Below are 15,502 nucleotides of genomic sequence, written 5' to 3' on the forward strand. Positions count from 1 at the left end.
TCAAGATTGTCAATTTTAATCATAATGACATGGGCAATTTGATGTATCCATGGCAACTTTCTTTTGGAGGGGGTGGGGATGGATTTTGCAAGTACCGTGCGAAGTATGTCGTGTATCTTGTTAGAATACCATTGTGGCTTCGATTCAGGTGCATCAGTCAGAAGACTGAAGTATTAAAACAATACATTGTTTAAATTGAAGGAGACATTACAAGCAAGGGGCCTCCGCTTGTGCTGCGGTTGGAGTCGACATGCACCATAAATGGAACGGCTCGTGCTGTGGTTGGAGTTAACGTGCACTCTGACTGGAACGGCTCGTTCTGTGGTTGAAGTAGACGTGCACTGTGACTTGAACGGCTCGTGCTGTGGTTAGAGTCGATGTGAACAGTGACTAGAATGGCTCGTGCTGCAGTGGGAGTCGATATGCAAGTATGTATAATGATGTACCATGACTGGAATGGCTCGTGTTGTGGTTGGAGTCGACGTGCACTGTGATTGGAATGGCTCATACTGTGGTTGGAGCCAACGTGCACTCTGGAACGGCTCATGCTCTGGTTAGAGTCGAGTTGCACTGTGTTACGGCTCATGCCGTGATTGGTGTCGACGTGCACTGTGATACGGCTCGTGCTGTAGTTGGAGTCGACATGTACTGTGACTGGAATGGCTCGTGCTGTAGTTGGAGTCGACATGCACTGTGACTGGAATGGCTCGTGCTGTGGTTGGAGTCCACGTGCACTGTGACTGGAACGGTCCTCGCTGTGTTCATAGCTCGAACTGTTGCGTACTCGAACCGATCTGATTGTAAGCACTAACTTCGTCCTCTCTTCTCTCCTTCCTTTGGTTCTCCTGCGGCGTTTCTCAGCTGTCGGCCCATATATCTGCCTCCTCTCGCACCCCCTCTTTCTCCATGTAAATGTGTACCCTATAGCACTGCTTCCGGTATGAGTGGGTATTGTAAGTAATTTGGCCGAGCGAAGTGAAGTCGACGCCGTTTATTCCTGGTACGTGAACAACTCGATAACCCATTCCTACAAACTCGCAGGCACTCGGTGACGTCACCAGATATGCCTCTTCCCACATTATTACATCACTATACATATTTGCACCATGTTGTTTAATTTAAATACCTGAACCCCGATTGAAAATATTAAATAATTCTGGCTGTGAAACCCTGCGTTAAAGCAGGTCGAAATTTAAATAAACCATATATTTCCCATGACTACTAGATCATAACTAAGCCTGGTGTTGGATTTGTGGTTAGGGTGGTGGCTTGGGATCCCAGGGTCCTGAGTTCAAGCCCCGTTGGCTGCTGAATTAACACCAGGGGGTTGACTCAGCCTGTCATCCATCTGAGGTCGGCGAAATGAGTACCAGTGTACTGGTCCCGGTGTATGCCCCGGTTAGAATAGGCATACCATATCCCTGTGTGTCGTAAGAGGCGACCAGGGTTGGCGTCAGGAAGGGCATCCGGCCATAAAACATTGCCTCAAGAAAAAGCCAACCCCTGCACAGCAGGGAAAAATGGATGTAAAAACGGTCATTTACTAGATCATAACTCTGACGTTTCACGTCGATTGATGAAACACTTTGAGATTTTTTTTAAAGCTTTTCGTTCAATCCAGTATGGCTCACCGACCATATTAATTATATTATTTGTGAACACCCTGGCATTCCTAAGGCTTGGGGAGTATGTGGGTGAAGTTTCTTCTCGATCTTTCAAGCCGTTCTGGAGAAGAGGATTTTTAATGGTTTATTGTTCAAAATATCATAGCTGCCAAACCATGTGACCTGTGATGTCATAGGTGGAGAAGTTTTTGCTCCTCATGGATGGTTGATCATACCTGTAAAGTTTCGCATCGATCTGTTCAGCCATTTTGAAGAAGATTTTTCATTTTTTTTGTGTTAAAAAGAAGATGGCTGCTGAACCACGTGACTGATGATGTCATCAATTTATTTATTTTTTCTCCCACACAATTTGGGCCGAGATGACTTTCAACATTTTTCAAACTGATCAGATAAAGTGACGTATGCAATTATGACATCACAATGAAGCCACTTATGACATCAAAAAATTCACACTTGTTCCCCATGGAAATTGCTTCACATGTGCCAGGTGTCAATTTTTTCCACGGAGTGGTTTCAGAAATAGAGGTCCAGATTTTTTATTTTTCCAACATGGCTGCCACCCCACATGACCTATGACGTCATAATTATTAAAACATTCTCCATGATCATGAGTAGTCGTTCCTTTGGTGAAAATTTTGTGTCAATCAAATAAGCGGTTGCAGAGAAAACGAATTTAAAAGTGAATAAAGGTGAAAAAGTGACGGTCTCGGCGGACGTTGTACAACATGGTCAAGGATGTTTGTGTATGCCATAGACATAAAAGTGGGGGAATGAACCCGTCCGTAAAGGTTAACGTTAGATCGAATCTGCTCAGGAAATACTGTATCGGGAATACCTCCGCAGTTAACGAAAAACGTGTGTGGGCGATAAGTCGTCTCCTCTCCTAACGCCACCAACCCCCCCATTGAATTCAACGAACATGTACTTTTGGGGTCAACGTAAGCCAAGAGGTCAACATAGAGGGTCATAAGTTAAAAGGTCGACAGGTGAAATTTTTAAAATCCTCAATTTTCTTCCAATTGACATGAAATGTGAACAGGGTTTCCATATCATGTTACTGAATTCAACCACCCATTATTTTTGAGGTCAACGTAGGCCAAAAGGTCAACATGAACCTAAGGTCAACAACTTCCGGTGAAATTTCTAAAATCGTCAATTTTTATCCGCTTGACTTGAAATTTGAAGAGGATTTTATACGTCATGCAACTGAGTTGAACCACCATTTATTTTTGAGGTCTAAAGGTTAAAAGGTCAACATAGGCCAAATTTCTAAAGTCGTCAATTTTCATCCGATTGACTTGAAATTTGAAGAGGATTTGCATATTTGGTCATTCAATTCAACGACCAATCAACCATAGGCGAGAGGAGATTACCCTGGGTACTATGGTACGAACACGGATGCAACATTTGGTGTAGATCAGGCCAGCCATGTTTTTTTTTCTATGATTTTCTGATGTACAGACACACATATACATATAGAGAATTGCCTTATTTAATATAGAAGGACAAGCTATGTTTTGCGTGGTGCCTCGATGTAGTGAACACCACAATGTACCATGGAGCGGACTTACCTAACAGGGTCCACATCGTTGTCAGTAATAGTGCGAGTGGCGTTAAGCTGTGCTGCTCGGATGTAACGAGCCAGAATCTGCTATGTTTACACACCTCCAGCCCCCCCCCCCGCACGGCCATGGGTATTTTATCAGAGGTGGACAGAGCGGAGCGGCACTCTGGAGGTGATAAACCGGCTTGGCAGTGACCGAGCCCGCACTCAAATGGGCGCATTAGGCGGCACTTCATGTCCGCCACGTGCAGGGAGCCGTGTTCTGGGAGATAACCTTTTAACTGGGATGTTCTGTATTCCACATCTGGGACCTTAAATGCCAATACTGGACGTGTCTGGACATAATCCCTGGAGGAAAAAGTCTGGTTAAAACCAGTGAACTTGAAACATCACCCCCACCCCCCCCCCACTCCACTCCTCCTACCCCTACAAACCCACCTCGTCCTATAATCCTTCCTCCTCATCCTACGACACCCCCTCCTCCTCATACAACCCCTCCATTCTCTCTCTCCCTGCTCCTACAATTCCTCCTCCCCTAAAACCCCTCCCTACCATCCTACGACCCCCTCCTCCTCCGACAACCCCATCTCCCGTCCACCTACAACCCACCCTCCCAACTCTCCCCCCCCAACTCCTTCTGCCTTGCCTGTTTCTGTGTTAAATGGTTTTGAAGACTTGCTCAATGGGAACCCCTTGTGTACCTCAAATGGGCGGGGGCGGGGGGGGGATGACCTTGGATCGCGGGTTTGGCCTTTGTTTTTGAGGAGTGAGGGGGTTGACCGATAAATTAATTTTCATTAAAAAAACAAAACCAAAAAAAAATGAAACAGCCCGACAAGACTTCAGCAACTGTTGACCCAGAAGACCATAGCTCGGCCACCAGCGATTGAAAAACCACCATGGGTGATCAGCAAGTCCGCAGCTTGAGATAAAACAGGACCTTCTGACATGTGGGTGATTGGGTGATTGTCTATTTTGGAATTTTCAAAACTACAGTGCAGTACTGTATCATAATTATTTAATTTATATATATATATATATATATATATATATATATATATATATATATATATATATATATATATATATATATATATATATATATATATATATATATATATATATATATATATATATATGACGAGAGTAGAGACCACAGTGTTTACCACGGACCACCAACCAAGCGGGACAATGTATTTTCATATTCACACTGGTCTTGGACACTTAATCAGCACTAACAACATGGTCTGTGGGAGATTTGTGAAAGAATATCCATGACTTGTGAATTTCAATTAATGAACTGTTCCATTGAATGAATGTGGTGTTGACGAAATGCGGGCTTGATGGGCCAAATGGTCTCCTGCATCAAAGGTCCTTGTGTGTGTCCATCGGCCTGATGTTGGCTTAGCGGTTCGGGTGGCTGGCTTGGGATCTTAGGGTTCGTTGAATTAACACCAGGTGGGATTGACTCAGCCTGCCAACCTTCCGACGTTGGCAAAATGAGTACCAGTGTCCTGGTTACGGGGTATTGCATCAGCGGCACAGCCGCGCCCTCAGAAAATGATGCAACCAGCAGCCTTGTGCTGCACACGAAAGAAGTAGTGTGGATCCTTGTGAAGCTAACCGTAAGGAGAGGAGGGGTCGATCCACCCTGGGGGCAAATCTTAGAGCGAAATGAATGAGATTGTTAATACGTGTGTGTGTGTGTGTGTGTGTGTGTGTGTGTGTGTGTGTGTGTGTGTGTGTGTGTGTGTGTGTGTGTGTGTGTGTGTGTGTGTGTGTGTGTGTGTGTGTGTGTGTGTGTGTGTGTGTGTGTGTGTGTGTGTGTGTGTGTGTGTGTTTTGGAGTGGTGACCCGTCTACGATTGTGACCTCAGCCAAGAAAATGCTTCGGCTGAACCAATGCTCCATGGAGAGCATCATGATCATGACCATAATGATGAGGATGATGATCATGATCATGATGATTATGTTGGTACACTTCACAGTACTTGAACCAACCAGACAACAAATCCCAGATTGACGAGAGAAATTGATTCCAAAGCGAGGAAATTGCAACACTGTACTTTTAACATTCCGTTTGTTTGCGACGAAGTGCGAACTTCACGTCCACAAGATCCTCAAAAGGCTTCTCATTCCCCCAAACACAAAATAAATTTGTTTAAAATGTTCACCATTGTTGTGCGAAGGATAGTGTGGATGTAGTGATGATAGTGTGGATGTAGTGATGATAGTACGGGGGTAGTGATGATAGTGTGGATGTAGTGATGATAGTACGGGGATAGTGATGATAGTGCGTTTGGATGTAATGATGATAGTGCAGATGTAATGATGATAGTGTGGCTGTAATGATGATAGTGTGGCTGTAATGATGATAGTGTGGCTGTAATGATGATAGTGTGGATGTAATGATGATAGTGTGGATGTAATGATGATAGTGTGGCTGTAATGATGATAGTGGTGATGATAGTGTGGATAGTGCAGATGTAGTGATGATAGTGCGGATGTAGTGATGATAGTGTGGATGTAATGATGATAGTGTGGCTGTAATGATGATAGTGTGGCTGTAATGATGATAGTGTGGATGTAATGATGATAGTGTGGCTGTAATGATGATAGTGATGATGATAGTGTGGATAGTGCAGATGTAGTGATGATAGTGCGGATGTAGTGATGATAGTGTGGATGTAATGATGATAGTGTGGCTGTAATGATGATAGTGTGGCTGTAATGATGATAGTGTGGATGTAATGATGATAGTGCAGCTGTAATGATGTTAGTGTGGATGTAGTGATGATAGTGCGGATGTAATGATGATTGATGTGGCTGTAATGATGATAGTGTGGCTGTAATGATGATAGTGTGGATGTAATGACGATAGTGTGGCTGTAATGATGATAGTGTGGATCTAATGATGATAGTGTGGCTGTAATGATGATAGTGTGGATCTAATGATGATAATGTGGCTGTAATGATGATAGTGGTGATGATAGTGTGGATAGTGCAGATGTAATCATGATAGTGTGGATGTAGTGATGATAATGTGGATAGTGCAGATGTAATGATGATAGTGATGATGATAGTGTGGATAGTGCAGATGTAGTGATGATAGTGCGGATGTAGTGATGATAGTGTGGATGTAATGATGATAGTGTGGCTGTAATGATGATAGTGTGGCTGTAATGATGATAGTGTGGATGTAATGATGATAGTGCAGCTGTAATGATGTTAGTGTGGATGTAGTGATGATAGTGCGGATGTAATGATGATTGATGTGGCTGTAATGATGATAGTGTGGCTGTAATGATGATAGTGTGGATGTAATGACGATAGTGTGGCTGTAATGATGATAGTGTGGATCTAATGATGATAGTGTGGCTGTAATGATGATAGTGTGGATCTAATGATGATAATGTGGCTGTAATGATGATAGTGATGATGATAGTGTGGATAGTGCAGATGTAATCATGATAGTGTGGATGTAGTGATGATAATGTGGATAGTGCAGATGTAATGATGATAGTGGTGATGATAGTGTGGATAGTGCAGATGTAGTGATGATAGTGCAGATGTAATGATGATAGTGTGGATGTAATGATGATAGTGTGGATGTAATGATGATAGTGTGGATGTAATGATGATAGTGTGGATGTAATGATGATAGTGTGGATGTAATGATGATAGTGGTGATGGTAGTGTGGATAGTGCAGATGTAGTGATGATAGTGCAGATGTAATGATGATAGTGGTGATGATAGTGTGGATAGTGCAGATGTAGTGATGACAGTGTGGATATAGTGATGATAGTGTGGATATAGTGATGATAGTGTGGATATAGTGATGATAGTGTGGATATAGTGATGATAGTGTGGATATAGTGATGATAGTGTGGATGTAATGATGATAGTGTGGATGTAATGATGATAGTGTGGATGTAATGATGATAGTGTGGATGTAATGATGATCGTGTGGATGTAATGATGATAGTGTGGATGTAATGATGATAGTGTGGATGTAATGATGATAGTGTGGATGTAATGATGATAGTGTGGATGTAATGATGATAGTGTGGATGTAATGATGATAGTGGTGATGGTAGTGTGGATAGTGCAGATGTAGTGATGATAGTGCAGATGTAATGATGATAGTGGTGATGATAGTGTGGATAGTGCAGATGTAGTGATGACAGTGTGGATATAGTGATGATAGTGTGGATATAGTGATGATAGTGTGGATATAGTGATGATAGTGTGGATATAGTGATGATAGTGTGGATATAGTGATGATAGTGTGGATGTAATGATGATAGTGGTGATGATAGTGTGGATAGTGCAGATGTAGTGATGACAGTGTGGATATAGTGATGATAGTGTGGATATAGTGATGATAGTGTGGATATAGTGATGATAGTGTGGATATAGTGATGATAGTGTGGATATAGTGATGATAGTGCAGATGTAATGATGATAGTGGTGATGATAGTGTGGATAGTGCAGATGTAGTGATGACAGTGTGGATATAGTGATGATAGTGTGGATATAGTGATGATAGTGTGGATATAGTGATGATAGTGTGGATATAGTGATGATAGTGTGGATATAGTGATGATAGTGTGGATGTAATGATGATAGTGTGGATGTAATGATGATAGTGTGGATGTAATGATGATAGTGTGGATGTAATGATGATAGTGGTGATGGTAGTGTGGATAGTGCAGATGTAGTGATGATAGTGGTGATGATAGTGTGGATAGTGCAGATGTAGTGATGATAGTGCAGATGTAATGATGATAGTGGTGATGATAGTGTGGATAGTGCAGATGTAGTGATGACAGTGTGGATATAGTGATGATAGTGTGGATATAGTGATGATAGTGTGGATATAGTGATGATGGTGTGGATATAGTGATGATGGTGGCGATGAAAGTGTGGATGTAGTGATGATGGTGTGGATATAGTGATGATGGTGGTGATGAAAGTGTGGATGTAGTGATGATAGTGTGGATATAGTGATGATGGTGGCGATGAAAGTGTGGATGTAGTGATGATGGTGTGGATATAGTGATGATGGTGGTGATGAAAGTGTGGATGTAGTGATGATAGTGTGGATATAGTGATGATGGTGGCGATGAAAGTGTGGATGTCGTGATGATAGTGTGGATGTGGCCATGTGGTGCAGATGTGGAGCTATGGTGTGAATGTGGCGATGATAGTGTGGATATAATAATGACAATGGCAATGATAGTGTGGATGCAGTGATGATTGTGTGGACGTCGTGATGATAGTGTTGATATAGTGATGATAGTGGTGATGATAGTGTGGGTAGTGTGGACGTCGTGATGATAGTGTGGATATAGTGATGATAGTGGTGATGATAGTGTGGGTAGTGTGGACGTCGTGATGATAGTGTGGATATAGTGATGATAGTGGTGATGATAGTGTGGGTAGTGTGGACGTCGTGATGATAGTGTGGATATAGTGATGATGGTGGCGATGAAAGTGTGGATGTAGTGATGATAGTGTGGATATAGTGATGATGGTGGCGATGAAAGTGTGGATGTAGTGATGATAGTGTGGATATAGTGATGATGGTGGCGATGAAAGTGTGGACGTCGTGATGATAGTGTTGATATAGTGATGATAGTGGTGATGATAGTGTGGGTAGTGTGGACGTCGTGATGATAGTGTGGATATAGTGATGATAGTGGTGATGATAGTGTGGGTAGTGTGGACGTCGTGATGATAGTGTGGATATAGTGATGATAGTGGTGATGATAGTGTGGGTAGTGTGGACGTCGTGATGATAGTGTGGATATAGTGATGATGGTGGCGATGAAAGTGTGGATGTAGTGATGATAGTGTGGATATAGTGATGATGGTGGCAATGAAAGTGTGGATGTCGTGATGATAGTGTGGATATAGTGATGATGGTGGCGATGAAAGTGTGGATGTAGTGATGATAGTGTGGATATAGTGATGATGGTGGCGATGAAAGTGTGGACGTCGTGATGATAGTGGTGATGATAGTGTGGGTAGTGTGGACGTCGTGATGATAGTGTTGATATAGTGATGATAGTGTGGGTAGTGTGGACGTCGTGATGATAGTGTGGATATAGTGATGATAGTGATGATAGTGTGGACGTCGTGATGATAGTGTGGATATAGTGATGATGGTGGCGATGAAAGTGTGGATGTAGTGATGATAGTGTGGATATAGTGATGATGGTGGCTATGAAAGTGTGGACGCATGATGGTGTGGATGAAATGATAGTGTGATATAGTGATGATGATGAGTGGATATAGTGGTGATGATAGTGTGGACGTCTGACGTGGATGATGATGGTGTTGATATAGTGATGATAGTGGTGATGATAGTCTGGGTAGTGTGGACGTCGTGATGATAGTGTGGATATAGTGATGATGGTGGCGATGAAAGTGTGGATGTAGTGATGATAGTGTGGATATAGTGATGATGGTGGCGATGAAAGTGTGGACGTCGTGATGATAGTGTGGATATAGTGATGATGGTGGCGATGAAAGTGTGGACGTCGTGATGATAGTGTGGATATAGTGATGATGGTGGCGATGAAAGTGTGGATGTAGTGATGATAGTGGTGATGATAGTGTGGGTAGTGTGGACGTCGTGATGATAGTGTGGATATAGTGATGATGGTGGCGATGAAAGTGTGGATGTAGTGATGATAGTGTGGATATAGTGATGATGGTGGCGATGAAAGTGTGGATGTCGTGATGATAGTGTGGATGTGGCCATGTGGTGCAGATGTGGAGCTATGGTGTGAATGTGGCGATGATAGTGTGGATATAATAATGACAATGGCAATGATAGTGTGGATGTAGTGATGATAGTGCAGATGTAGTGATGATTGTGTGGATGTAGTGATGATAGTGTGGACGTGGCTGTCGTGTGGATGTGGCTATGTGGTGCAGAAGTGGAGCTATGGTGTGGATGTGGCGATGATAGTGGAAGTTCAGTGTGGATGTGGTGATGGTAGTGTGGATATGACGATGAAAGTTGTACTGCAGTGTGGATGTGGTGGTGATGGTGGTGTGGATGTGGTGATGGTGGTGTGGATGCGGTGATGGTGGTGTGGATGTGGAAACGATAGAGCAGATCTGAAGATTATATTGTAGACGTGGGATAGTGCAGAACTTTGAGCCATTGATAATGGGTTTCCCGACCCTACTATGAACTGCAGGATTGGTGTTTTGCAAGTGTGGCATTGCATCACAATGTGCGCTATCCTTGGATGGACTTTAAGCCGGATATCCCCACACATATTACAGTTAAAATAGGACTTCCAGCTTTAATTGCAACCAGTGAAAGAAACATAAGTGCCCACTACGACCTGCAGTATCAACACGACTACAACACAACTACCTGCAGTATCAGTCAGCCTACAGAGTGTTTGGAAGCGTCTCTTTCACTATGTCAGCCCACAACTTGGGAAGACGATTGATCCACGGATGTGTTTCTGGATCACTGGCTTTTTCTCAACATGGATGTGTTTCTGGGTTCAACATGGACTGGACTCCCTTCAAAAGTTGAACTGGCAAGGTATCTATCTCCTGTGGTTCTATCTATGAAAAACAACCTCTTCATATATCAAATGTCCCATATCAAGTAACCAGAGATATTACACATATGCTTTTTTTTTTTCTTGTGACAAATTGCAGCTCACAGATCCAAGTCTAAGTTGTACAGCCAAGTCACAGCACTGTCTGGTGTTCGGTGGATTGCCCTCAACCCTTCATCAATCTTCCGCAGGTGACATTCGATCACAGTGCGGTGAATTGTCTGATGTGGGTAAACCACAGTCACATGCTGGGCTTTCTTTGAAATTCCATCTGTGGAGGTGGTGTGATGTCCTTGCATGGAGAGTATGGATCATGTTGAGCGCAGACCGCTGTTTGCGGGGGAGTTCGAAAACTGGAGACTCTTCTGTTGGATCACTCACCAGTTCTTTGTTGTCTCCACCACCAAAGGTGAAGGAGGATATGTTTTCACCCCTTTCTGTCTGTCTGTCTGTCTGTCTATGTGCAGGATATCTTAAAAAGTTGCGGACAGATCCGGATGAAATTTGGTGGGCAGGTTCAGTGTGTGACAAGGACGAACTGATTAGATTTTGGTGAAGATCCGGATCCGACAACTAAAAATTTTTTTTAAGTGATTCTTCACCGTTGAGAGATCGGGCCAAAAACGATATGTAGCACGATATCTCAAAAAATTGTGTACGGATTCGGATGACACTTGGTGGACCAATTGGGTGTGCGACCACGACGAATTGATTCGATTTTGGTGAAGATCCAGATCTGGATACGAGGGTTATTAATTTTTTTCAAGTGATTCTTCACCATTGAGAGATAAAGCCAAAAACGATATAGCACTGTTTAGCGTGATATTTCAAAAATGTAATGGGTCCGATATGTTCTCGTGGATTAGGCATTGCGTGACGGAGGTAGGCACTCTACCGAGTGCCCTTCTCGTTAGCAATGTTGTTTTTCTGTCCAGAGATTGTGACACTTATCCTTTGTGTTAAACCGCATCACTCAAAACATTTGCAGAGCCTCAGAAAGGTTTCCGTGACTTGAATCGCATATTTGGTAGATTCTTCATGGATTGGAAGCTCTGGATTGGCTTTGATGCGTTCAAACTCTCCCAGCATTCTTGTCTTCCGGCACACATCAGGGGGTAGGATGCTAGACAGGACTGGGAGCCACTACATGGATGTTGATTTCAGTGTTCCGTTGATTATCTGCATCAGTGTTTTCAGGACAATGTCCAAGTGTTTTTTTTGGCTGCTCTTTGCCAAAACAGGAGAACAGTATTCCACTGAAGAGTACACAAGGGGCAAGGCTAGCAGTGCGAAGAGTGCGTGCACTTGATCCCGAGCTGATGACCGTTAGTTTCCGGATGATGTTTACCCTGGTCGTGATCTTTTCTGTGACCCGTTTTACGTGTTCGCGGAACATGAGGCTGCGATAAAGGGGACTCCAAGGAACTGGCGGAACGGTTTAGTCTTGACTGGTTTGCCTCAAAAGGAATCCTGGCGTTTACTGTTCGCCAGTCGGTTACTGAGATGGGAATCGGGGTAACTGTAGTCTTAGTTGGGTTTGGGTGGAGGTGCCAGTAGATGAAGTATTGCTCCATTACTTTTAAGTCCTGGGACAGGGTACCGCTGAGATATTGAAGGTTGATTGCTTGGGTAGCAAGGGAAGATCCATTTGTGAAGACAAACTTTATGGAGGCGGTACAAGGCATGTCGCTCACATATATGTTGACGCAGATTGGAGCTAAGACAGATCCTTGGGGAAGATGATTATTCAGAGTCCTCGTGGAACTTGCTTGCTTTCCGAGTGAAACACTATATCTTCGATTGCTAAGCATAGAAGAAAAGACACGCATTGTGGCTTGGCACTGGAAAAGTCTGGCAACTTTCAGCAGGATTTTCAGCAGACCATGTCATCATACTGTATCATGCACATGCTGATGAGAGGATAATAAGTGCAACACCTGTCTTGAGCAGGCATTGGCAGCCAGCCTCAATGTGGGTGGTAAGTGCAAGTACTTGAACAACACAGCTTCGACCAGGTCTTAAGCCAGCATGTTCCTTGGGAATGTTGAGCTCTACCATTGGAGAGAGTCTGGCCAGAGAGACATGCTCAAACAACTTGAGCTGGTCCTCCTGGCTAGCTGACCAGATATACATATGCTGACCAGATAACACACAGGTAAGGATGTTTTCCTCTGCACTCTCTCATTAGATTTGAATCCTGACTCAGCTATGAACTGCCATCGATGTTGCACAGGTGGGATGATTCATCAATATGTGTGTTGTTCCTTGGACGGACGTTAAGCCGGGCAATCCCATCTCCCGGCATCAGTTGGTTGATGTTAAAGATCCCATGGTATTCTTTGCAAAGAGCAGGCAAGCTATCACCAGCACCCTGAACAAATTACAAATTTGAGTCACCTTCATTCAAATATCAAGTCTGGGCAATTGGTTCTTGAAAGACTTGGACCAAAAACGTTCCCAGCATACACCAATCCCACAAAGTGGGAATAATTGGGGCCATTAGAGAAATTAATAAATATACGTACATATTATATCAAAATGTATGGATTCATCCAATAATCAATCCACCTGGATTTGGAGAAACAACTCATTTTGAGGGTATTGAAATATCCGTGCGGTAAAGCTAAATACAGTGTATTATTATTCGTGACGGAATGATAATTTAATATTTCCATTCATGTCCAGTGTACACAATGAACTTTGACACAGGAAGAGGCCATTTGGCCCATCATGCCCGTGCTCCATCAACAGCACATTAATTAAATCCATCAGCTTATTTACTGCACTTCACGGGGGTGGTGAAGAACAGTAGTTGTAAGGTGAGAAATGAACAAACACCCAGCACACTTTCACCTTTTGATGAGACTCTTGAACAGGCATCACAATCACTCCAAAAGAATACAATCACCCATCCATACCTAAGCTACCTAGCAGTCCTGCCAATATCCAAGTACCGCTCTATCCCCATTCGTTGTAAGTACAAATTTTATCACATTGACACCTATTTACCGTTTCTGCTGCCACGAGCTTTCCAGGGAGACCATTCCATGCATGAACTATAACGGCACTCAGTAGAGCGCGTACCTCCGCCAGGCTGAACAGGTTACGTTTTGTATCCCACTGATAGGCCGGAGTTGGATTCGGACTTGACCCAAAATCGAATCAATTCGTCCTTGACATACACCCAACCTGCCCACCAAGTCTCGTTCGAATCTGTGTGTAACTTCTAGAGATGGCATCAGGGCCGGATTTACCCAAGTACAACTAAGGCACGTGACCCGGAGCCTCCACCACCCAAGGGCTCATCCAGGATTAAGCCAAGCCAGGTCGGCCCAAGACATCTGCAGAAGCGTTATCCAGTATTCACAATCTTTAGGTTTTCCATTTCAGTTTTCCCTTCAGTATATATCTAAAGGTTTATGAAATATTTGATTATCAAATATATATCCAAAGGTTGCAGCCAATAGCGGTCACGGGCCTTGAAAACGACATGGCACGTCTAGGCCTCAGGCCTCCAACAACTTCTTTTAGTGCTGCAGAATGGTACCACATAATAGACCAATTGTGCATTTTGGGTGAAAGGCACAAAAATTGGCGCAGATGTAGCTTTTAATGTGTTGAACATTTCTGGATATGGGGCCATTTCAGTTTCTTTCCAAGATGGCCGCCAAATTCAAAATGGCCACCACTGAGTAAAAAAACTGCTTTCTGACTTGTTTATAATATTCAAATGCACTAATTTCATATTTTTCATGCTCTTTAACTGTAATATTGCATAATTAGTTTCTATACTGATGTTTGCATATTTCAGCAATGCAACAATTTTTAAAATGGTGCAGAAATCCAAGATGGCCACCATGCTAAAGCAGTTGAGGAAATTCTACCTCTGAAAAGGAGGTAAAAAGGGTCGTCTTTGCTGAATAACATCCACGCTACTTGATATATTCTTTCCATGCTTTGAGTCACATATTGCCTCATATATTTAAACCAAATTGCATCGTTAAACCAAATTGTTGCCTATCTCATTTGCATAATAAAAGGGGAATGCAAACTCTCCCTTCCTATAATAAAGCACATTAGTTCTGCAGTTGGCAAAACGTTCTTATGACATGTAACTTTCATCTACGCAATGCTTCTTTAAGTTTTGGAATATTATCATATGTAAATACAAAGTAATTGGACAAAATTACCGTTTTTACCTCCATTTCTAGAGAGGTGGATCTCCCCAACTGTTAAGTGGATAGCTGTAAAAGCTAATGTATCCTTAATGAAGTCAGGTTTTCTTCAAATTATAATTCTTTTATTACTATCATATGTAGGCATGGGCTTTAATATGATTTGTTTTTCAAGAGAAACATCTGTCAATATGGTGCACATTCATCTTGTTATAATATATCTAAGTCATTGCATCGTAACAAGATTCAGCAATGGTTTTTAGCAGTACATTGTTAGTTATATATATAGAAAATGGATTGTACCTCTAGGCAAAAAATGATGCTTAATACTGTATTGCTTAATCATGTTATTGACGCTCACAGTCTCCGTGACACTTGCAATATGTTGTACATGCCATCTCTGCCTTCACACACTTGCACTGGCACAGGCATCCTCTTTCCACTTTGCAGCCGCATTTAAGAAGTTCTTTGCACGATTTGGATGCTTCAGGCTGGGTTGTCCACAGAGGGTCCCACAACTGTGAGGCCCCTTTAAACCATCCCCAG

This window comes from Eptatretus burgeri, chromosome 5 (genome assembly GCF_056783735.1).
Source record: "Eptatretus burgeri isolate ZD-2024b chromosome 5, Ebu_testis_v1, whole genome shotgun sequence".
NCBI lineage: Eukaryota > Metazoa > Chordata > Myxini > Myxiniformes > Myxinidae > Eptatretus > Eptatretus burgeri.